Raw genomic sequence first — 23851 nt, 5'->3', positions numbered from 1 at the left:
CTACTGAGTTGGGGGCCGCAGAGCTGGGATGTCCGCCCTGGGGCTGCGCCCAGCGTGGGGGGAGGGGGCGGCGCGACTCCCCCCCCCTCCCCCCTTTGTCTTGGGCTGAGGAGAGGTGCTGCGCTCGGCCAGAGCAATGAGCACAGTGCCTGGCGCGCAGCGAGTCCTCAAAGTATCCCGGCCTTGATTCCAACCCCAGCGCGGGGAGAAAACAGGAAAGGGAGTGATAACTGGGCTGACAGAGGCTAACTGCCATTATTAAGCATCCAGGCTGACCAGGCGCCGTCACCACCCTTTCCTTCCCGCGGTGGCAGTCTTGGCACACAGGGCGCACGTGTGTCCTAGGATTGTGAAAGAGGCAGAGCTGGGATGCGAACTTGGGTCGTTTGGCTCTTGCCGGCTGCGCTAGGCCGAGGAAAACGCGTTCTTGAACCAGGCTTTGAAGATTGAGAAGGTTTGATGGGTGGAGATAACTGAGCGAGCTCTGCCCCAGTTCGCTGTAAGACCTTGGGAAGACGTTTGATCTTTGAGGGCCATACTTTCCTCCGACGTGAAAATGGCTGGACTTAGGAAGACTAAGAACTAATATGTGAGTAGTGCTTTGCAAAGTGTAAAGCACTTTCAAATACGTTGTCATAGGTAACGCCTCACAATTAACCCACCAAGGAAGTGTTTTTATTAGCCTCCCTTTGTAAAAGTTTATAAGATCAAGGAGCAGGGGCAGAGCATTAATGTTGAATAAATCAAAGACTTGTAGGATAACTGCCTTGGATGAGCATAAAGCTCTGAAACTGAAACATCCTGTGACCTCATCTGAGCTCCTAGCTGTTAGTTTAAAACAATACTGTTGCTGGATCTGCTTGCCCCTTCCCAACTCCCAACAACTGTGTCCCAGCAACCCAGATCACCAGGCCACAGCAGTTTTAACTCATTATTTTTTAAATGGTTCCTGGTTTGGGCTGGACCAACTATGAGGAGTCCTTTAGGCGAAGTCAAAACTGGGAAGTAGTCGGATAGGGGGTTGCCTGAATTGTGAAAATTCCAACTGAATGTTTTGGGTTTTCTGAGCACCAATTATTTTGAGGGCATTGGTGATAAATAATAATTTTTGTCCTTCCTATTTACAGGTTCACCTTCTAGCAAATTACGGGAAGGAACATGAGAAATGTAAGTAGGGATTTTGAAATCTCAGTTAAAGGAACTCAAATTGTTTATTTGTAGAATAATGGCAGTTAATTTGGTGATACCATTTCTAGGTGTACAGTTAATTGGCAGGTGCTTATCAAATGCCCATTTTTTAGGGGTGTATTTACTAATACATGCAGTGAGGTCTAGGCAGATGGCAGTCCGTCACCACAGACACTGACAGGTACCCTGAGAGATGCAATTTTTGTTCAGTCCCCATTGGCCTGTGAAAGGGAAGAGGGGCCAGGTGTTTTCTACTGTCTGTGATGTGTGTCAGGTGTTTTCTGGGCTAGGTCTTATCACCTATCATGTAACCTTGTTTTTCCTCACAACAAACTTAAAAGGCAGGAGGGTTTTTTTATCCTTTGAGAAATGAGAGTGAAGCTTAGGAAAGTTAAGTAAACCAGCCCTCTTGGTGCTGAAAAAACTTTTCACTAAACCACACTTTTCCCATTGTTGATCGATCCAGGTTCAGAGCCTGTGAATATTTAATGAAAAGCTACTTTTGCCAGGTGCCTTTGAGTATTTTATTTAATCCTCATGACAGCCCACCATGCTTTTTGCTCATTTTAGCTGATCACCTTAAAATCAACTAGGAAGCCTGAAAAAAAAAAAAAAAAAGCCCAACCACTCCTACAGGGCAGGAGATAAGCATTTATAAATCCATGGTGATGTTGTAGCCCCTCTTTCTAAATATAATGTGGTGCTCTGGAGACACCAACAGCAGTAATTCCTTTAATACAATCCTGACATCTCGAAAGGGGTGGTGCAAAACAAAGTGAATTGCAAGAGCACATTCTTCCACCGACAACAATTAAATCTGAAAATGTCACAGGTTTCCTGTGATAAGTGCACTCAATATTGATTAGTGGGACTAACCACTGATCTGACACTTGGACCAACTAGATGTTACTTATGAAAAAACATCTGGTGGAGATTCCAGCATGTCCAGTAAGAAAGGTGATTGGTAGTTTGTTAAAAGGCCTTTGCCTTCAGGTGCTTAAATCTGAGCACTGAAGGAAATAGTGACAGAGGCAGCCTTCAGTCTTTTTTTTTTTAATTTTTGGCTGCGTTGGGTCTTCGTTGCTGTGCGCAGGCTTTCTCTAGTTGCGGCGAGCAGGGGCTACTCTTCGTTGTGGTGCGCCGGCTTCTCATTGCGGTGGCTTCTCTTGTTGCGGAGCACGGGCTCTAGGTGCGTGGGCTTCAGTAGTTGTGGCTTGCAGGCTCTAGAGCGCAGGCTCAGTAGTTGTGGTACATGCCATGGGCTTAGTTGCTCCGCGGCATGTGGGATCTTCCTGGCCCAGGGCTTGAACCCGTGTCCCCTGCATTGGCAGGCGGATTCTTAACCCCTGCGCCACCAGGGAAGTCCCAGCCTTCAGTCTTAACCCCCCTCGAACCAACCTCCACAACTCAGAGGTTGTTTTAAAAATAAAAATCTGATCAGGTCATTTTTTTTTCTGACTTTAGTGGAAAGGCACATTTTGTTGTTGTTGTTTTGTTTTCATTCATCCCAGACTTTAAAAAAATTTTTTTATTGAAATATAATTGATTTACAATGTTGTGTTAGTTTCAGGTGTACAGCAGTGATTCAGTTATACACATGTATATCTATTCTTTTTTAGATTCTTTTCCATTATAGATTATTACAAGATATTAAGTATAGTTCCCTGTGCTATACAGTAGGACCTTGTTATTTTTTTTTTAATTTATTTTATTATTTTTGGCTGTGTTGGGTCTTCATTTCTGTGCGAGGGCTCTCTCTAGTTGTGGCAAGCGGGGGCCCCTCTTCATCGCGGTGTGCGGGACTCTCACAATCGTGACCTCTCTTGTTGCGGAGCACAGGCTCCAGACGCGCAGGCTCAGTAGTTGTGGCTCACGGGCCCAGTTGCTCCGCGGCATGTGGGATCTTCCCAGACCAGGGCTCGAACCCGTGTCCCCTACATTGGCAGGCAGATTCTCAACCACTGCGCCACCAGGGAAGCCCGGACCTTGTTATTTATTGGACATTTGTACAGCCAAGAAGTAGGTCAGTGGTTGCCTGGGGTGGAAGTGGGAACAGGCATTGACTGCAAACAGACAGGAGGGGTCTTTTGGGGTAATTGAGATCTAAAACTGGATTGTGGGGATGTTATACAGCTCTTTACATTTACTAAAAATCTTTGAATTGTACACATAAAAGAGATGAATTTTTATAGCATGCAAATCATACTTCAATAAAACTGTTAAAAAAACAAAACCCCTTTTTTGTTCCCCATCTCTTACCCAGTCAAGGCCCTGAATGCTTGGAAGATGTCCACCCTCCAGCCTCTCCCAATGTGCCCACCATGTTCCTTGTATGTGAGCCATTCAGGGCTGATTGCAGGTCTTTGGATAAAGATTTGGTCATCTCGAGGCCTTTGCACATGCTGCCCCTCAGCTGGCCTCTCCTTTCTGTCCTTATCTGCCTGGGAAACACTTTACTCTCTTCCTTCAAGACTCAGCTTGAGCATTTCCTCTGCCAGGAAGCTTTCCCTGATTTTTGCAAGCCAAACCAAGTGACACTGCTATTATTTTAAATTAAAAATTTACACACCTGGTACCCTCACCAAACTGAGCCCTCTAACCATGATCTGTTCATGTCTAGAGCCCAACAGGTGTGACGCATAGAAAGATTACTGAAGAAATACCTGTGTTGTCAAGATCACCCTTTAGAGTCTACCGTATCCACATATACAGATGGGGAGTGATCCATCTGTCTGTTCATTCATGAACATTTAGTGCCAAAGTACTTACCCCTCTGGATTCAAAACTGATTAAGATGAGACACTAATCCTCAGGGAGTTCCCCATCCAAGTCCTGACCCTGCTCTGTCTAAACCGAGTGGTCTCTGGCAGTTTACTTCATCTTATGTAAGATAGGTGTGGAGTAGTACCTGCTTCACAGGTATGTTGAGAGGATTAGATGGGTTTTTACTGGTAAAGATCTTCAGGCAGGACCTGGTACAGTAAGTGCTCAGGGAATGTTAGCTAGTCCTACAGGGCGTGGTGGGCTAAGGGATCAGGGGACAGATTCCTGGGGAAGGTATCACCTGAGCTGGGTTGTGAAGAATAAGTAGAAATTACTTGTTTCTCTTTACCCTGAAGCATGTTGAGTGAAGTTTTAGATACTTTGTTAAAAAAAAAAAGACTCTCAGCTTTATTGTTGACTGGGAAAGACATGGGGACAGACAGGCTTAAGTCATTTGTACGCACACAGGCAAAGGTGAAGGACTCTGACCTTGGTGGAGGTACCCATTTCCATGGTTTGCCCCAGCCTCAATTTCCTAAGAAATCCTATAGAAAAGTGTGGTGCAAACTGGAACGTATGTGCTGAATTCAGCCTGCAAAAGTGTTTTGTTTGGCTGGTACTGTGGTTATAAAATTTTTTGAAGTAATATTTAAATTTTACAAAAAATAATCTGGATTTCCAGCTTTTCTTTTTTAAAAACTTAGAATATGTGGGGACACTGGTGCCTACATGGTGGGCAGCACTTGGCTGGGGCTGCTAGGTTAGTTTCCTTTAGACGGCATTTGTCCTCTCCAGCTTGCCAGTCCCCACTGTTTACAACATGCATGCATCTGTGCTGGCATCTGGCCACTGAAAGTATGTAAGTCTGTGCCTGCTGGCTTGGAAGAAACTCTTGTTATTTATATAGTGTTCATCACTGAACAGAGCTACTGCCCCGGATACCTGTCTCCTTACTTTGTAGTTTAGAATGGACAGTCTAGGGCAAAGGATTCCTAAGAAACCATTTTCTTCTCCCAGTGCCAGCCCCCTGCTGACCAAGGCCATACTTCTTCTTCTTCTTCTTCTTTTTTTTTTTTTACCACCTTTGCTTTATTGCTAAGCACTTCAGACAGACTTACTGATTTTGGCGGTGCCGTTTTTTTTTGTTGTTCACGTTTTATTTTATTTATTTATTTTTTTATTGGAGTATAGTTGATTTTCAATGTTGTGTTAGGCCATACCTATTCTTAAACATGATCCGTCTCTCCAGGGTTTGGGAGCATGGAAAAAACAATGGATATGGAGTAGAAGGCTTGGATCTGTTTTTTTTTTTTTTTTAATTTATTTATTTATGGCTGAGTTGGGTCTTCGTTGCTGTGCGCAGGCTTTCTCTAGCTGCGGTGAGCGGAGGCTACTCTTCGTTGTGGTGAGTGGGCTTCTCATTGCGGTGGCTTCTCTTGTTGCAGAGCACAAGAAGTTCTAGGCGCGTAGGCTTCAGTAGCTCTGGCATGCGGGCTCAGTAGTTGTGGCTCGCGGGCTCTAGAGCACAGGCTTAGTAGTTGTGACGCACGAGCTTAGTTGCTCCGAGGCATGTGAGATCTTCCCGGCCCAGGGATCGAACCCGTGTCCCCTGCATTGGCAGGTGGATTCTCAACCACTGTGCCACCAGGGCAGTCCCTAATTTTTAAAATTTAAAAAATTCTTCTCCCGTGCCAGCGTGGCATGCAGGATCTTAGTTCCCCGACCAGGGATTGAACCTGAGCCCCCGGAAGTGGAAGCGTTGGAGTCTTAACCACTGGATCACCAGGGAAATCCCCCTGTTTTAAATTTTTATTATTAATTTTGCTGTATCTTTATTTTTCTGATTTTCAAACAATACATAAAAATACATAAAATGGAAATTTAGCCCCCCTCACAATCTGTCCCCCCACACCCCATAATCACTATTAGCGGTCTGCTATATTTTTTGCACTTTTTAAAAGCCACTCTGCACTGAGTGCTCGATGGATGCCAGGCACTTGACTGAGCTCATTACGTATGTCTCTTTTGCTCTTTGCAGCAACCCTATGAGGTTATTATCATTCCATTTTACAGATGAAGACACAGATGAAGACCTAAGATGAGTCTTAGGTTAAGTAATGTATTCAGGGTCGCACAGTGAGGATGCAGTGGAGCACCCTCACTGTGTGTGTTCCAACACATTTCTTTCCGATTCCAGAGCCCTTTTTCCTAACCATCTCAGGGTGAAGCCTCCCTAAGAAGACCACTAACTAGGAACTAAACATACTCCCCTGGAGAAGTGTATTCATAAAAGTCTCCTCCTTCTGCGTTGTTCTCCATTCATTAGATGTTTCCTGAATGGTGCTGTGCAGGGGTTTCAGAGGTGGTCTCGGTGGCTGCCCTCTGCGACTTCACAGGTGAAGATTATAGATTGATCAGTGAAGTATTGGAATTATGTGCAATTTACAGTTGATAATAGAGAGGAGAGAGCAGTTCTCCGTGGATGGGAAGGGAGGGGTCAGGATGAGTGATACTTAAGCTGTGCCTCGACAGATGAGTTATTGTTTAACAGGTACGTGGGGGTAAGAATACTTCGGCATAGACAAAAGCATGATAAGTTGGAACAGTGGTTTATTTGGGGAACTGAAATAATATAGCATGGCTGTAGGCTAGGATGTGGGAAGGGGCTGGTGGGGAGGCAGGCAGGGTGCCGAGTGCGCAGGGCCTTTGGGTGTTGTTCTAAGACTTTGGGGTTTTGTCTGTAGGCAGGGGAGCCGTTGCAGTGATTCTGAAAGGGGAGTGACATGACTGGTTTATGTCCGAGGTAAATTCCTACAGCAGAGTGAGGATGGATTGGAGCAGGTGCAGCTGGAGGCAGGGAGGCCAGGAAAAGAACAGGTGCAGTTGGTTCATTGGAATGAGTGTGGAGATGTCCAGTAACTGAGCGCAGTGATAACCGCTGACATTCACTGAGCTCTTCCTGTGTGGTCAGATTCTGTGCGAAGTGCTCTGACTGGGTTCTCTCATTTAACTTCCACAGCTACGCCTAAGCCAAGTGTTGTTGTCCATCTACCTTTTACAGGGGAGAAAGCTGTGAAGGTGGCTTGTATAAGGTCACACAGTGGCTGAGTGGTGGAGCCAGAATTCAAATCCACGACTGTCAGAATCTAAAACCCTAAGGCTGCAAATCTGAATCTAAGCTGCAAATGTCAACGCCTGTGACTAGTATGAGGCAGACTGTCCTGAGCTTTGTACAGCAGGACCTTTGTATGAAGTACAAGTCTAGTTGATTCTATATCTAAGACACATCCCAGATCTGTCCTCTTACCTCTGTCCCTCCCCTTGCCTGAAGTTCTATAGTAGACTCTTGTCCCTAAAACCTATTCATACAACTGCCAGACAGATCTCTTTAAAAAGTAAGTCAAGGGCTTCCCTGGTGGCGCAGTGGTTGAGAGTCCGCCTGCCGATGCAGGGGACATGGGTTCGTGCCCCGGTCTGGGAACATCCCACATGCCGCAGAGTGGCTGGGCCCGTGAGCCATGGCCGCTGGGCCCGTGAGCCATGGCTGCTGAGCCTGCGCGCCCGGAGCCTGTGCTCCACAATGGGAGAGGCCACAGCAGTGAGAGGCCCACGTACCACAAAAAAAAAAAAAAAAAAGTAAGTCAAACCATGCCGCCTTCCTCATTTAATCACTCCCTTGCTCCTCATCAGTCTTTTTTTTTCTTAATATTTATTTATTTATGCATTTTGGCTGTGCTGGGTCTTAGTTGCAGCATGCGGGATCTTTGTTGTGGCATGCAGACGTCTTGGTTGCAGCATGCAAACTCTTAGTTGCGGTATGCCCGTGGGACCTAGTTCCCTGACCTGGGATGGAACCAGGGCCCCCTGCATTGGGAGCGTGGTGTCTTAACCACTGGATGACAAGAGAAGTCCCTCTCATTACTCTGAAATAAAATCTGAATCCTTACCCTGCTGACCTATAAGGGCCTACATGATCTGTCAACTGCCTGCCTTGCCAGCTTCATTCTGCATCATTCTCTCCCTCTCTCACTGAATTCCAGCCCTACTGACCTTCTTTCTGTTGCTGAAACATGCCAGATTTGTTCCTTAGGGAATTTGCTTTTGTTGTTTCTTTCTAGAATGTTCTTTTCCTGGATATTCTCATGCCTGGCTCCTTCTTACCATTTAGGTCTTAGTTTATTTTATTTCTTTTTTTTTTTTTTTCTCGGTACGCGGGCCTCTCACTGTTGTGGCCTCTCCCGTTGCGGAGCACAGGCTCCGCAGCCATGGCTCACGGCCCTAGCCGCTCCGCGGCATGTGGGATCTTCCCGGAGCGGGGCACGAACCCGTGTTCCCTGCATCGGCAGGCGGACTCTCAACCACTGCGCCACCAGGGAAGCCCTATTTCTTAAAGCAAATTTATTTTCACTACTGGCTTGTTTATTTTTTATTTTAATTAATTAATTAATTAATTAATTATGGCCACACTTTACGGCTTGTGGGATCTTAGTTCTCTGACTAGGGATTGAACCTGGGCCCCTGGCAGTGAGAGTGCACAGTCCTAACCACTGGATCACCAGGGAATTCCCCTAGGTCTCAGTTTAAATGTTATCTCCTCAGAAAGGCCTTTCCTGAGCCCCCAGGGTAAAGTAGTTCATGAAGCTCTCTATCACATCCCTCTTTTTGAGTTTCTTCATTTGAACTTATCACAATATAATATTCAGTGTTTGTTTATTTTCTGTCTCCTTCCACTAGGATAAAAGTTCCCTGAGTTGTAATAGCTAAAACTTATAGACTGTTTACTCTTGTTAGGCACAGTTATAAGTGCTGTACTATATTAACTTTTTAAATCCTTATAGCAGTTCTAGGAGGTGGATACCTTTATTATCCCCATTGTGCAGATAAGGAAACTGAGTCTTCCGTAGGGTAAGTAACTTGCCCAAAGTCACACAGCTACTAAGTGACAGAGCTGGAATTTGAACCCAGGCAGTCTAGCTTTAGCATCCACACTCCTAATCAAGTGAAAGCATGGACATTGTCTTTCCCACTTCTGTATCCCAACACCTTGGACATAGTATGGCATTTAGCAGGCTCTCACTAAAAATTGTGGAATGAAAGATTGTAGTCACAATAGAAATATAATTAATTATAAACAAAAACCTAGGAATTATCCTTGATTCTGCTCTCTCCCACTCACAGATCCATCTACAAGGTCTGACTGAACTACTTCTCACCACAAAACATATCCCGATATGTCTACTTTTCTGCATTCCCACTGCTACCATCCCAGTCCGGTTCACGACTGGCTTTCTCCCAAACTACTCCAAAGACCTCCTAAATCACTGGCCTAGGGTGACTCTTCTACCAAGTGATGGATGTCTGCTGAAGCAAAGAGCCAGGTGTGTGATTAGGGCAGGAATGTTTATATATGCTGAGTGAAATTTTGCTAGCTGACTCATACCCTAGCAATTACTGATTTGAGTGGGGAATATTTAACACCCTCTGTGTGTGGTTCTGCAACTGTGTGTTGAGGTGCTCTGAGGCATGGCAGGGACCTCTCAGGGGTGCTGAGGGATATTTTAAAATCTTAGAGGAAACCTAGTGTGTTGGTTTGCCGGGCTCCCCTAACAAATTACCACAGACTGGATGGCTTCAACAACACAGTCCTGGAGGCTAGAAGTCCAAGATCAAGGTGTCAGCAAGTTTCATTTCTTCCAAAGCCTCTCTCTTTGGCTTGCAGATGGCTGTCTTCTTGCTGTACCTCACGTGGTCTTTCTTTTGTGTGGGCATATCCGTGTTCTAATCTCCTTTTATAAGGGCACCAGTCATATTGAATTAGGGCCCACCCATATGACCTCATTTTACCTTAATTACCTCCTTAATAGCCCTATCTCCAAATATAGTCATAGTCGGAGGTCCTGGGGGTTAGGAGTTCAACATGAATGAATTTGAAGAGGGGACACCATTCAGCCTATAACACAGTGCCACCTGATGCTGCACAGACTGCTAGCTTGAGGCAGTTTCAGCGTTGGCTCACACTGCATTCCTTCTGATAATGTCATATCTTTGCCAAGCCGAGGTTTTGGAGGTTGTGAAAAGCAAGTACTGTGTGTAAATCAATGTGGAAGAGGAAAAGAGAGTGGGGTATCCAGTCTGATTCCGAGGTTTGAGACAGTGTGTGGCACCCAAAAGGCACTAAATTGTTAGGACATAAATACTTACTGAGTTTGGGGCTTCCCTGGTGGCACAGTGGTTAAGAATCCGCCTGCCAATGCGGACATGGGTTCGAGCCCTGGTCCAGAAAGATCCCGTATGCCGCAGAGCAACTAAGCTCATGCGCCACAACTACTGAGCCCACGTGCCACAACTACTGAAGCCTGCGCGCCTAGAGCCCGTGCTCCGCAACGAGAATCCACGACAATGAGAAGCCCGTGCACCGCAATGAAGAGTAGCTCCCGGTCAGTGCAACTACAGAAAGCCTGTGTGCAGCAACGAAGACCCAACACAGCCAAAAATAAATAAATAAATAAATTTATTTAAAAAAAAATACTGAGTTTGTTTGGGCTTAACTACTTAATGACAGAACTATTAGGTATTTCTTTAGACCTAGGGGCATCATGAAACAATTATTGAATCACTAAAGGCACATGAGTGGCAGAAATTTGGGAACCTTTACTCCAAATAAGTCAGTGGATCTCGGAGATCAAAAACACCAGCGTTAAGTTTTTAATTATGCAGACTTCTCCAGGTGCTCCCCAAACCCACTGAAAAAACATTTGGGAGTTGAGCCCAGGATCCACTGGTTTAGCCTAACCCCTTCATTAAGGCCCAGAAGGGGAAATCTCTTGCCAGAGGTCATACAGCAAGTTAGTGGTTGAGCTGGGATTAGAATCCAAATTCTAATGGAATCTATTAGATTCTTCTCCCCTTCATCAGCATTTCTGATGTCCATACCTACAAATGTTGTCACACCATTTGCTACTTAAGCAGACGTGGCCCTGACCTCAAAGGCAGATGGCAATTACATGGACAAACTCCATACTGAATACATCAGTGTGCGTATTAAAATTTTATATCATACAAGACCTACATGAGGAAAACTACAAAACTCTGATGAAAGATACCAAAGAAGGATTAAATAGTTATTCCCTGTTTATGGATAGGAAGACTCACGATATCACGTCATAATATCAGTTCTTCCCAACGTGATCTATAGATTCAATTCAATCCCAATCAAAATCCCACTAAGTTATTTTGTGGCTATCGACAAACTCAGTCTAAAGTTTGTAGGGAGAGGCAAAAGATCCAGAATTCGCCAACTCAAAATTAAAGAACAGGGCTTCCCTGGTGGCACAGTGGTTGAGAGTCCGCCTGCCGATGCAGGGGACAAGGGTTCATGCCCCGGTCCGGGAGGATCCCACATGCCGTAGAGCGGCTGGGCCCGTGAGCCATGGCCGCTGAGCCTGCGCGTCCGGAGCCTGTGCTCCGCAATGGGAGAGGCCACAACAGTGAGAGACCCGCGTACCGCAAAAACAAAAACAAAAACAAACAAAAAAATTAAAGAACAAAGTTGGAGGACTGACACTACCCAACTTCAAGACTTCCTATAAAGCTACAGTAAATTGAGACAGCGTAGTATTGGTTAAAGAATAGACAGATCGGGCTTCCCTGGTGGCGCAGTGGTTGAGAGTCCACCTGCCGATGCAGGGGACACGGGTTTGTGCCCCGGTCTGGGAAGATCCCACATGCCGCGGAGCGGCTGGGCCCGTGAGCCATGGCCGCTGAGCCTGCGCGTCCGGAGCCTGTGCTCCGCAACGGGAGAGGCCACAGCAGTGAGAGGCCCGCGTACCGCAAAAAAAAAAAAAAAAAAAAAAAGAATAGACAGATCAATGAAACAGAATGGAGAGCCCAGAAAGTGACCCATATAAAAATAGTCGAATGATACTTGGCCCAAGGAGCAAAGGCAATACAATGGAGCAAAGATAGTCTTTTCAACAAATGATACTGGAACATCTGGACATCACATGCAAAAAAAAAAAATCTAGACCAAGCACAGTTTGGAAAGATTAGCTCAAAGTGGATCATAGACCTAAATGTAAAACAGAAAACTATAAAGCTCTTGTAAGGGACTTCCCTGGTGGCCCAGTGGTTAAGAATCCTCCTTCCAATGCAGGGGACGCGGGTTCTATCCCTGGTCAGGGAACTAAGATCCTGCGTGCCACGAGGCAACTAAGTCCGCACACCACAGCTAGAGAGAAGCCCATGTGCCACAACTAGAGAGGAGCCCATGCGCCGCAACGAAGAGCCTGTGCGCTGCAACAAAAGATCCCGCGTGCCACAACTAAGACCCCACGCAGCCAAAAGTAAATAAAAACAAACAAAAAAAACCTCCTAGAAGATAACATAGGAGAAAATCTAGATGATCTTGGGTTTGGCAATGACTTCCAAGATATAACACCAAAAGCATGATCCTTGAAAGACATAACTGGTAAGCTGGGCTTCCTTAAAATTAAAAACTTCTGCGCTGTCAGGAGAATGAAAAGATAAGCCACAGGCTGGGAGAAAATATTTGCAGAAGACATATTTGATGAAGGACTGTTATCCAAATTATACAAAGGACTCTTAAAATGTAATAATAAGGAAATAACCTGATTATAAAATGAGCCAAAGATCTTAACAGACATCTCTCCAAAGAACATATACAGATAGCAAATAAGCATATGAAAAGATGTTCCACAGCTTGTGTCACCAGGAAAATGCAAATTAAAACAATGAGTTACCACTGCACACCTATTGGAATGGCCAAAATCTGGAACGCTGACAACACCAAATGCTGACAAGGCTGTAGAGCAACAGGAACTTTGCTGATGGGAATGCAAAATGGTACAGCCACTTTGGAAGACAGATTGGCGGTTTCTCATAAAACTAAGCATAATCTCACCATATGATCCAGCAATTTCACTCCTTGGTATTTATACAAAGGAGTTGAAAACCTATGTTCACACAAAAACCTGCATACGATGTTTATAGCAGCTTTATTCATAATTGCCTAAACTTAGAAGCAACCAAGATTCCTTCAGTAGGTGAATGAATAAACAAACTGTGGTCCATCCAGACAGTGGAGTAGTATTCAGTGCTAAAAATAAATGAGTTATCAAGCCATGGAGGAATCTTTTTTTTTTTTTTTTTTTTTGCGGTACACGGGCCTCTCACTGTTGTGGCCTCTCCATTGCGGAGCACAGGCTCCAGACGCGCAGGACCAGCAGCCATGGCCCACGGGCCCAGCCGCTCCGCGGCACATGGGATCCTCCCGGACGGGGGCACGAACCCACGTCCCCTTCATCGGCAGGCGGACTCTCAACCACTGCACCACCAGGGAAGCCCAACATGGAGGAATCTTAAATGCATTTTACCTAGTGAAAGAAACCAATCTGAAAAGTCTGCATACTGTGTGATTCCACCTATGTGACATTCTGGAAAAGGCAAAACTATGGAGACAATAAAAAGGTCAGTGGTTGCCAGGGGTTGCGGGGAGCGAGGGATGAGTAGACAGAGCACAGAGGATTTTTAGGGCAGTGAAAATACTCTGTATGTTACTGTAATGGTTTTTTGTTTGTTTGTTTGTTTTAAATTTTGGCCACACCGCATGGCTTGCGCGATCTCAGTTCTCCAACAAGGGATTGAACCCGGGCTTCTTTCACTCAACATAACGCTTTTGAGATTCAACCATGTCATATTTATCATAGTTTGTTCCTTTTGATTGCTGAGTAGTGATGCACTGAATGGATGGATCTCAGATTGGTTATATACTCACCATTTGTTGGGCTGTTTCCATGGTTTGGCTATTATGAATAAAGCTATCAACATTCACATGAAGGTCTAAAACTAAAAAATAAATTTAAAAAAATAATAAAAGGAAATCCCCTGGCAGTCCAGTAGTTAGGACTTGGCGCTTTCACTGCCAAGGGCCTGGGTTCAATCCCTGGTCAGAGAACTAAGATCCCACAAACGTGCAGCGCAGCCAAGAAATGAAAAAACAAACCAAAAAACCCCAACATTCACACGAAGGTCTTTGTGTGGACATAGGTTTTTCTGTCTCTTGGGTAAATATCTAGAAGTGGGGATCCTGAGTGGTGTGGTAGGTGTCTTTTAGAAAGAAAGAAACTGCCGAAGTGTTCATAGCATTTTACATTCCCACCAGCCGTGCGTGAGCGTTCCTGTTGCTCCATGTCCTTGACAGTACTTGATCTTCTCAGTCCTTTTATTTTTATTAAAAAATTAAAAGAAAAAATGGGGGGGGACTTCCCTGGTGGCACTGTGGTTAAGAATCCACCTGCCAATGCAGAAGACACGGGTTCAAGCCCTGGTCCGGGAAGATCCCACATGCTGTGGAGCAACTAAGCCTGTGCGCCACAACTAATGAGCCTGAGCTCTAGAGCCCGTGAACTACAACTACTGAGCTCGCGTGCTGCATCTACTGAAGCCCGTGCGCCTAGAGCCTGTGCTCTGCAACAAGAGGAGCCACCACAGTGAGAAGCCCGTGCACCGCAACGAAGAGTAGCTGCTGCTCGCCGCAACTAGAGAAAGCCTATGCGCAGCAACAAAGACCCAACACAGGCATAAATAAATAAATAAATTTATAAAAAAAAATTTTTTTTTGGCTGCACCTGTGCAGTTTGTGGGATCTTAGTTCCCTGTCCAGGGCCTGAACCCCTACACTCAGTAGTGAAAATACAGAGTCCTAACCACTGGACTGCTAGGGAATTCCCTTGTCAGTCATTTTTTTTTTTTTTTTTTTTTTTTCTTTTTGCGGTATGCGGGCCTCTCACTGTCGTGGCCTCTCCTGTTGCGGAGCACAGGCTCCGGATGCGCAGGCCCAGCGGCCATGGCTCACGGGCCCAGCCGCTCCGTGGCATATGGGATCCTCCCAGACCGGGGCACGAACCCGTATCCCCTGCATCGGCAGGCGGACTCTCAACCACTGCGCCACCAGGGAGGCCCCCCTTGTCAGTCATTTTAATGTTGGCTATTCTGCTGGGTGTGTAGTGGAATCTCATAGTGGTTTTAATTTGCATTTCCAGAATTACTAACAATGTTGAGTATCTTTTAATGTGCTTATTGGGCATTTGTATACCTTCATTTGTGAAGTGTCCAAGTCTTTTGCCCATTTTTATAAGTTGGGTTGTTGTCTTTTTTTTTTTATTACTGAGTTGTAGGAATTTTTAAAAGTGTAATCTGAGTATAAGTCCTTTGTCATATATATGTGTTGTGAATATTTTTTCCCCAATCTAAGATTTACCTTTTCTTTTTTTTTTGAAGGGTATAAAATTTTAATTTTGATGAAGTCCAGCTTATCAAGTTTTTCTTTTATGATTAGTGCTTTCTGTGTTTTAAGACATTTTTGCCTATCCTAAGTTTGCAAAGTTGAACCAACTTTGTATAACTGGTATAAACTCCATATGGATATGATTATCATTTTTATATATTGCTGGATTCAATTTGCTAATACTTTGTTTTACAACTCAGTAGTAATATATTTTAATTTGCTAATTTTTTGTCTATGTTCATGAATGACATTATCTGCAATTTTCTTTTTATATAATGTCAGTTTTTGGTATCAGTTATGCTGGCCTCATAAAACAAGTTGGGAAGTGTTCCCTTCTCTTCTACTTTTTTTTTTTTTTTTTTTTTTTTGCAGTACACGGGCCTCTCACTGTTGTGGCCTCTCCCGTTGCGGAGCACAGGCTCCGGACGCGCAGGCTCAGCGGCCATGGCTCACGGGCCCAGCCGCTCTGCGCATGTGGGATCTTCCCAGACCGGGGCACGAACCTGTGTCCCTTAGCATTGGCAGGCGGACTCTCAACCACTGCGCCACCAAGGAAACCCCGTTCTTTTCTACTTTTGAAGGAGTTTATGTAAGATTGGTGTTTTATCTTCTTTAAATATTCGGTGTGGCTCTATGTGCTGCGCGGAGACACTCTGCACCCCTGCAAACATGGCGCTGTGAGTGGCGCGGAGCGTGCGGGCCGCGGTCTGCAGCCTGCGCGCCATCTCTGCCCCCAACACCCACTGCCGCCGCGCCCCTGGGGACTGCGGGTGGGCGCCGTCCGGGCGCTGCGCACCGGCCCCGGTCTGCTGTCGGGTCGTAAATTCACAGACAAACGTGAATGGGTAACAACAGAAAACGGTGTTGGAACAGTGGGAATCAGCAATTTTGCACAGGAAGCTTTGGGAGATGATGTTTACCGTAGTCTGCCTGAAGTTGGGACAAAATTGAACAAACGAGGAATTTGGTGCTTTGGAAAGTGGGAAAGCTGCTAGTGAACTCTATTCTCCTCTATCAGGAGAAGTAAATGAAATTAATGAAGCTCTAGCAGAAAATCCAGGAATTGTCAACAAATCTTGTTATGAAGATGGTTGGCTGATCAAGATGACACTCAGGGGCTTCCCTGGTGGCGCTGTGGTTGAGTCCGCCTGCCGATGCAGGGGACACGGGTTCGTGCCCCGGTGCGGGAGGATCCCACATGCTGTGGAGCGGCTGGGCCCGTGAGCCATGGCCACTGGGCCTGCGCATCCGGAGCCTGTGCTCCACAATGGGAGAGGCCACAACAGTGAGAGGCCCGCGTACCACAAAAAAAAAAAAAAAAAAAAAAAGGCAATTGATTTTTTTAAAACTTTTTTTTAAAATTAATTTATTTATTTTGGCTGCATTGGGTCTTCATTGCTGTGCATGGGGCTTTCTCTGGTTGCGGTGAGTGGGGGCTGCTCTTCGTTGTGTTGCGCGGGCTTCTCATTGCAGTGGCTTCTCTTGTTGAGCACAGAGCACAGGCTCTAGGCGCGAGGGCTTCAGTAGTTGTGGCATGCGGGCTCAGTAGTTGTGGCTCACGGGCTTTAGAGCGCAGTCTCAGTAGTTGTGGCACACGGGCTTTGTTGCTCCGAGGCATGTGGGATCTTCCCGGACCAGGGCTGGAACCCGTGTCCCCTGCATTGGCATTCTGAACCACTGCGCCACCAGGGAAGCCCGGCAATTGATTTTTTTTTTTTAATTTAAGAAAAGAAAGAACAGTAGTATTTTTATTTACCCACATATTTGCCATTTTCAATGTGCTTCTTTCCTTTTTGTGGATCTGAATTGTTATCTCTCCCTCCAGCCTGAAGAATTTTCTGTAGCATTTCTTGGAGTAAGGGTCTGTTGGCTACAAATTATCCTGGCTTTTGCTTTTCTGAAAATGTGCTTCATTAAAACTTTTTGAAAATTGTGGTAAAAATATACATAAAATTTACCATTTAAAAAATTACCATTTTATTTTATTTTATTTATTTTTTAAAATTAATTAATTAATTTTTTGGCTGCATTGGGTCTTCATTGCTGTGCGTGGGCTTTCTCTAGTTGCGGCGAGTGGGGGCTACTCTTCCTTGCGGTGTACGGGCTTCTCATTGAAGTGACTTCTCTTTGTTGCGGAGCACGGGCTCTAGGCGTGCAGGCTTCAGTAGTTGTGGCACGTGGGTTTAGTAGTTGTGGCTTGCGGGCTCAAGAGCGCAGGCTCAGTAGCTGTGGCGCACGGGCTTGGTTGCTCTGCGGCATGTAGGATCTTCCCAGTCCAGGACTTGAACCCATGTCCCCTGCATTGGCAGGTGGATTCTTAACCACTGCACCACCAGAGAAGCCCCAGATTTACCATTTTAAAGTGTATAGTTCTGTGCCATTAAGTACCTTCATATTGTTGTGCAACCATCACCACCATCTATCTCCAGAACTTTTTCATCTTCCCAAACTGAAACTCCATCCTCATTAGACACTCCCCAATAGAATAGAGGGCAGACTAGAGCCCAGAAATAAACCCATGCATGTATTGAATATGATCACATGAGTTTCAACTAAGTTGAACTGAGTTTCAGCTAAGACCGTTTTATGGGGAAAGAAGGTTTTTCAACAAAGAGTGCTGGAACACAGCATTGTAAATTAACTATACTCCAATAAAAATTAATTTAAATAAATAAAATGAAAAGAAAAAACAAATAGTGCTGGGAAAACTGGATCTCTACATACAAAAAAAAAAAATGAAGTTGGACGCTTACCTTTACATCATATACAAAATTTAACTCAAAATGGACTAAAAAACTAAGAGACCTCAGAGATGTAACTATAAATACCTAAGTGATCTAAATTATATAATTATAAAGACCTAACAACTAAAACTATAAAACTCTTAGAAGAAAACAGGAGAAAACTTCATGACATTGATTCAGCAATGATTTCTTGGATATAACACCAAAGCACAGGCAACAAAAGTAAAAATCCATTAATTGGACTACATCAAAATTAAAAACTTCTTTTCATCAAAGGACACAATCAACGGGGTGAAAAGGCAACCTATGGAATAGGAGAAAATATTTTCAAATCATGTATCTGATAAGCGATTAATATTTCAGAATATGTAAAGAACTCCTACAACTCAACAAAAACCCTCCAATTAGCCTGATTAAAAAATGGGCAAAGGAGGGACTTACTTCCCTGGCGGTCCAGTAGTTAAGACTCCACACTTCCACTGCAGGGGGCACGGTTACGATCCCTGGTCGGGGTACTAAGATCCCTAGCAAGCCGCGTGGTGCGGCCAAAAAATAAAAAAAATTTTAAAAAGTTAAAAAAAAATGGGCAAAAGACTTGAATAGATATTTCTCCAAAGAAGATACACAAATGGCCACAAGCACATGAAAGAGTGCTGAACACCATCCTTAGGGGAAATGCAAATCAGAACCGCAAGAGGAAATAACAAGTGTTTTGAATGTGAAGAAAAGCAGTATGTTACTGGTTGGTGGTGTCTTTTATAGTGCAAAATAAAAATAGTAAAAAGGAAAATAACAAGTGTTGGCGAGAGTATGGAGAAATTCGAACTCTTGCGCTGCTACTAGGAATGTGAAATGGGGGAACAGCCACTGTGGAAAACAGTATGGCAGTCTTTGGAAAAACTAAAAGTTTCAGGGGACTTCCCTGGTGGTCCAGTGGTTAGGACTCTGCCCTTCCAATGCAGGGGGCTCGGGTTCAATCCCTGTCGGGGAACTAGGATTCCACATGCTGCGTGCTGTGGCAAAAAAACCCAAAAATGAAAACCCTAAAAGTTTCAGATTTGCGAGATGAAGTGTGTTCTGGACATTGGGTGCACAACCGTGTGAATGTATCTAACACTACTGAATGATAACACATAAAAATGGTTAAGATGTTTAATTTATGTTATGCATATTTTACCACATTTAAAAAATATTTGAGAGAGAAAAAAGTACACTAATTCCAATTTCCAGTTTTTGGTGATTATGAATAATGCTGCTACTGCAGACATTCTCATACAGGTTTTTGTGTGAACATAAGTTTTCCTCTCTCTAGGGTAAGTATCTAGAAGTAGGATTGCTGAGTCATAAGGTAAGTGTATGTTTAACCTTATAAGAAACTTGACGAACTGTTTTTTGTAGTGGTTGTACATTTTGTCACACTAATGTGTGAAAGTTCCAATTGTTCCACATTGTCACCAGCACTTAGTATTGCCGTTTTTTCCGCTCTGTTCTAATGGGTGTGTAGTGATGATCTCATTGTGGTTTTAATTTGCATTTCTTAATGTCTAGTGATGTTGAATCTCTTTTCCTATGCTTATTTGCCATTTGTATGTCTTTTTTGGTGAAAGGTCCAGATCTTTTACTCATTTTGAAAAATTGAGTTGTTTGCCTTGTTTCATTGAGTTTTGTTTTGTTTTGTTTTGTTTTTCCTGTACGTGGGCCTCTCACTGTTGTGGCCTCTCCCGTTGCGGAGCACAGGCTCCGGACGCGCGGGCTCAGCTGCCATGGCTCACGGGCCCAGCCGCTCTGCGGCATGTGGGATCTTCCTGGACCGGGGCACGAACCCGTGTCCCCTGCATCATCGGCAGGCAGACTCTCAACCACTGCGCCACCAGGGAAGCCCTCCACTTAAGTCTTGAACCCTCAAAGTCATCCACGAGGGTTGGAATCAGTTTCTTCCAAACTCCTGTTAGTGTTGATATTTTGACCTTTTGCCATGAATCTTATTGGCAGCTAGAGTGGTGAATCCTTTCCAGAAGGTTTTCAGTTTACCTTGCCTGGATCCATCAGAGGAATCACTGTCTATGGAAGCTACAACCTTATGAAGTGTAGTTCCTAAAAATCAGACTTGAAAGTAGAAATTACTTCGTGATCCACAGGCTGCATAATGGGTGTTAGCAGGCATGAGGACATTAATGTCATTACATCTCCATCAGAGCTCCTGGGTGACCAGGTGCATTGTCAATGAGCAGTACTATTTTGAAAGGGATCGTTTTTCTGAGCAGTATGTCTCAACTGTGGGCTTAAAATATTCAGTAAACTATGTTGTATACAGACGTGCTATCATCTAGGCTTTGTTTTTCCGTTTATAGAGCACAGGCAGAGTAGATTTAGCCTAATTCTTAAGGGCCCTAGAATATCCAGAATGGTAAATGAGCATTGGCTTCAACTTCAAGTCGTCAGCTGTGTTATTCCCTGACAAGGGAGTCAGCTTGACCTTTGAAGATGTGAAGCCAGGCATTGCACTGACTTCTCCTCTTTAGTTATGAAAATCCTAGTGGTGTCTTCATCCAATATAAGACTGTTGTATCTGCATTGAAAGTGTTTGGTGTAGCCATTTTCATTAATCGTCTTAGCTAGGTCTTCTGGACAACTTGCTGCAGCTTCTACATCAGCACTTGGTGTTTCACCTTGTACTTTTATGCCATGGAGGTGGCTTCTTTTCATTAAACCTCATGAACCAACCTCTGCCAGCTTCGGACTTTTCTTCTGCCGCTTTCACACCTCTCTCATCCTTCCTAGAATTAAAGAGCGTTAGGATCTTGCTCTGGATTAAACTTTGGCTTGAGGGAATGTTGTGGCTGGTTTGATCTTCTTTCCAGATCACTAAAACTTTTTTTTTTCACACCAGTAATAAGGCTGTTTCGCTTTCTTATCATTTGTGTGTTCATTGGAGTAGGACTTAAAAAAAATTTTTTTTAAATTTATTTATTTGGCTGCGTCAGGTCTTAGTTGCGGCATGCATGTGGGATCTAGCTACCTGACTGGGGATTGAATCCGGGCCCCCTGCATTGGGAGTGCAGAGTCTTATCCACTGGACCACCAGGGAAGTCCTTGGAGTAGCACTTTTTAATTTCCTTCAAGTATTTTTCCTTTGCATTCACAACTTGTCTGTTTGGTGCAAGAGGCCAGCTTTCAGCCTAATCTTAGTTTTCGGCATGTCTTCCTCACTAAGCTTAATCATTTCTAGCTTTTGATTTAAAGTGAGAGATGTGTGACTCTTCCTTTCACTTGAACACTTAGAGGCCATCGTAGGGTTATTAATTGGCCTGATTTCAATATTGTTGTGTCTCAAGGAATAGGGAGGCCTGAGGAGAAGGAGAGAGACGGGGGAACGGCCAGTCCGTGGAGCAGTCAGATCACATACATTTATTGATTAAGTTTGCCATCTTAGATGGGCGCAGTTCATGGTTTCCCAAGACAGTTACAATAGTAACATCAAAGATCACTGATCACAGATCACCATAGAAAAAAATAATAATACTGAAAAAGTTTGAAATATTGGGAGAATTACCAATATGTGACACACAGAAATTAAGTAAGCAAATGCTGTTGGAAAAATGGTGCTGGTAGACTTGCTTGATGCATGGTTGCCACAAACCTTCAGTTTGTAAAAAAACGTCAGGGACTTCCCTGGTTGTCCAGTGGTTCAGACTCAGTGCTTCCAATGCAGCGGGCCCAGGTTTGATCCCACATGCCACACTAAGACCCCGTGTCAGTGTGGCAAAAACCCCCCCCCAAACCGCCAATATCTGCAAAGTGCAATAAAGTGAAGCAAAATAAAACAAGGCAGGGGACTTCCCTGGCAGTCCAGTGGTTAAGACTCCGTGCTTCCAATGCCAGGGACTCAGGTCCGATCGCTGGTCAGGGAACTAAGATCCCACGTGTCACATGGTGCAGCCAAAAACAACAAAAAAACAAAGCTTGCCTGTACTTTCTTAACAGTGTTAGGTCTTCCCAATTTTCTTTTTTTTTTAAATAAACTTATTTATTTTTGGCTGCGTTGGGTCTTCGTTGCTGCACACAGGCTTTCTCTAGTTGTGGCGAGTGGGGGCTACTCTTCGTTGCAGTGCGCAGGCTTCTCATTGCGGTGGCTTCTTTTGTTGTGGAGCATGGGCTGTAGGCGCGCGGGCTTCAGTAGTTCTGGCACGCAGGTTCAGTAGTTGTGGCGCACGGGCTTGGTTGCTCTGTGGCATGTGGGATCTTGCCACAGAGCAACCAGGGATCGAACCGGTGTCCCCTGCATTGGCAGGCGGATTCTTAACCACTGCGCCACCAGGGTAGTCCCTTCCCAGTCTTCTGATCTGTGAACAAGGATGTCTTTTTATTTATTTAGGTCTTTAATTTCTTTCAATTATGTTCTATAGTTTTCAGTGTACAAGTCTTGCACTTCTTTTGTTAAATTTATTCCTAAACATTTTATTCTTTTTGATGCTGGCCTGTGTGCTCTTTAAACAGGGTGACTTCATCATGAACATAACATTTCGGGAAACCATCTGCCTAGAGATTAGGTTCTTTGGTTGGAAAAGGAGCCTGGAACTTACCTTTATGATTCCTGTTTTTCCCCCTTTCAGTTTTTAGTCTGTATTTTGAATTTGCTTGGAATAGGGCCCTGTGTCACAAGGGCTTCTCTACAGTGAGAGAGAGCAAGGATGCAGGGAAGGCAGGCTTTGGAATCCAGCAGACCTTTGGCTTTCTCTGGCTGTGTGACCTTGAGTACACATCTGAGCTGCCGTTTTCTCATTTGTCAGTCTTTGGAGCTGTTTTTGAGGATTCAGTGAGCTAAGTAAATGAAAAAGCACCTGGCTGCTTCTTGGCCTCCACTGGGCTCATTTCCTAGACTGATGTCTCAGAAACAGCCCAACTGGAAACTTGGGGCTCCTTTTAGCACTTCTGAACTTTTCATTGTGATAATTTTCAAGTATACGTAAACATTGAAATCACCTTCCTGTATTCCTGACTGTGGATTAATTCACATCTTCCCCCTCCTCAGCACTGCCTTTGGCCTGGCGAGGACAGCCTGTGTCCCCTCCCCATTTAATTATTTCTGCCCCCACTTCCTCCTTGCCACACTGGGGTGAAAACGTTCACACTTCAGTCCAGCTGTCTTTAGCCAAAGAGCCTAGGACTATGAACGCTGGGAATTTACTGCTTGGAAATGAGTTAGAATTCTAAATATTTCCCTTTTGAGGGCTCAGATCAACCCTGGGCCCCTAGTTGTGGGGACCATTATGGGGCCCTTTCTGTAACAGGCACTCAGCATCTTCTCTCTGGTCTCAGTCAAGTGGACCTGAAGCTGGTTTTCCCACTAGGATCTGATTGTTCACTCCTCTGGGCAGGGTCCCTCCTCACCCCTCTCCACCTCTTCCCATTCATCTCCCCCACAAGGTCCAGTTTCATGCTACCCTTCCCGGAAACCTTCCCGATTCCCACCATCCAGAAGCTTTTACCCCTGCTGCCTGTGTCCCCTGCGTATACCACTGAACATTTTTCTGTTTTATCTTAGGCATCATTCTGTCTTTTCTTCTAGATCTCGAGCTAGCTAGCCTGACGTAAGGGCTGCACCCTGTCCACGCGTGTTGTCTGGCCTGGCACAGGACATACGTGCTGCATGTATATCTGCTGGACCACAGACCTGAGGCAAGTGGACACCTGTTAACATTTTCTGGGGTGGGCGACGATTAATGCTGAGTGTGCGGGTTCACCTCACATGGCAATACTGGTTATTTTTCCTGAGACAATGTAAAATAGTGGAAAGGACAAACGGGAGTTTGAATTACGGTACTTGAAGAGAATCTTCTTTCTTTAGCCC

At 44.7% G+C, this 23851-nt stretch overlaps 1 long non-coding RNA gene across 1 annotated transcript; it reads left to right on the top strand.

Moving 5' to 3' along the window:
- LOC309812563 lies at positions 1-23651 on the top strand. The gene is made up of 3 exons (XR_014295348.1): positions 1-589; positions 1128-1167; positions 23570-23651. It is a non-coding gene; the product is annotated as an uncharacterized lncRNA (long non-coding RNA).
- Positions 23652-23851: the final 200 nt, after the last annotated feature.

The sequence above is a fragment of the Mesoplodon mirus genome (assembly GCF_964341445.2).
Source record: "Mesoplodon mirus genome assembly, chromosome: 11".
Lineage (NCBI taxonomy): Eukaryota > Metazoa > Chordata > Mammalia > Artiodactyla > Ziphiidae > Mesoplodon > Mesoplodon mirus.
Note: the sequence above shows the minus strand (reverse complement) of the source record. Positions and strands in the feature narration are given on the sequence as shown.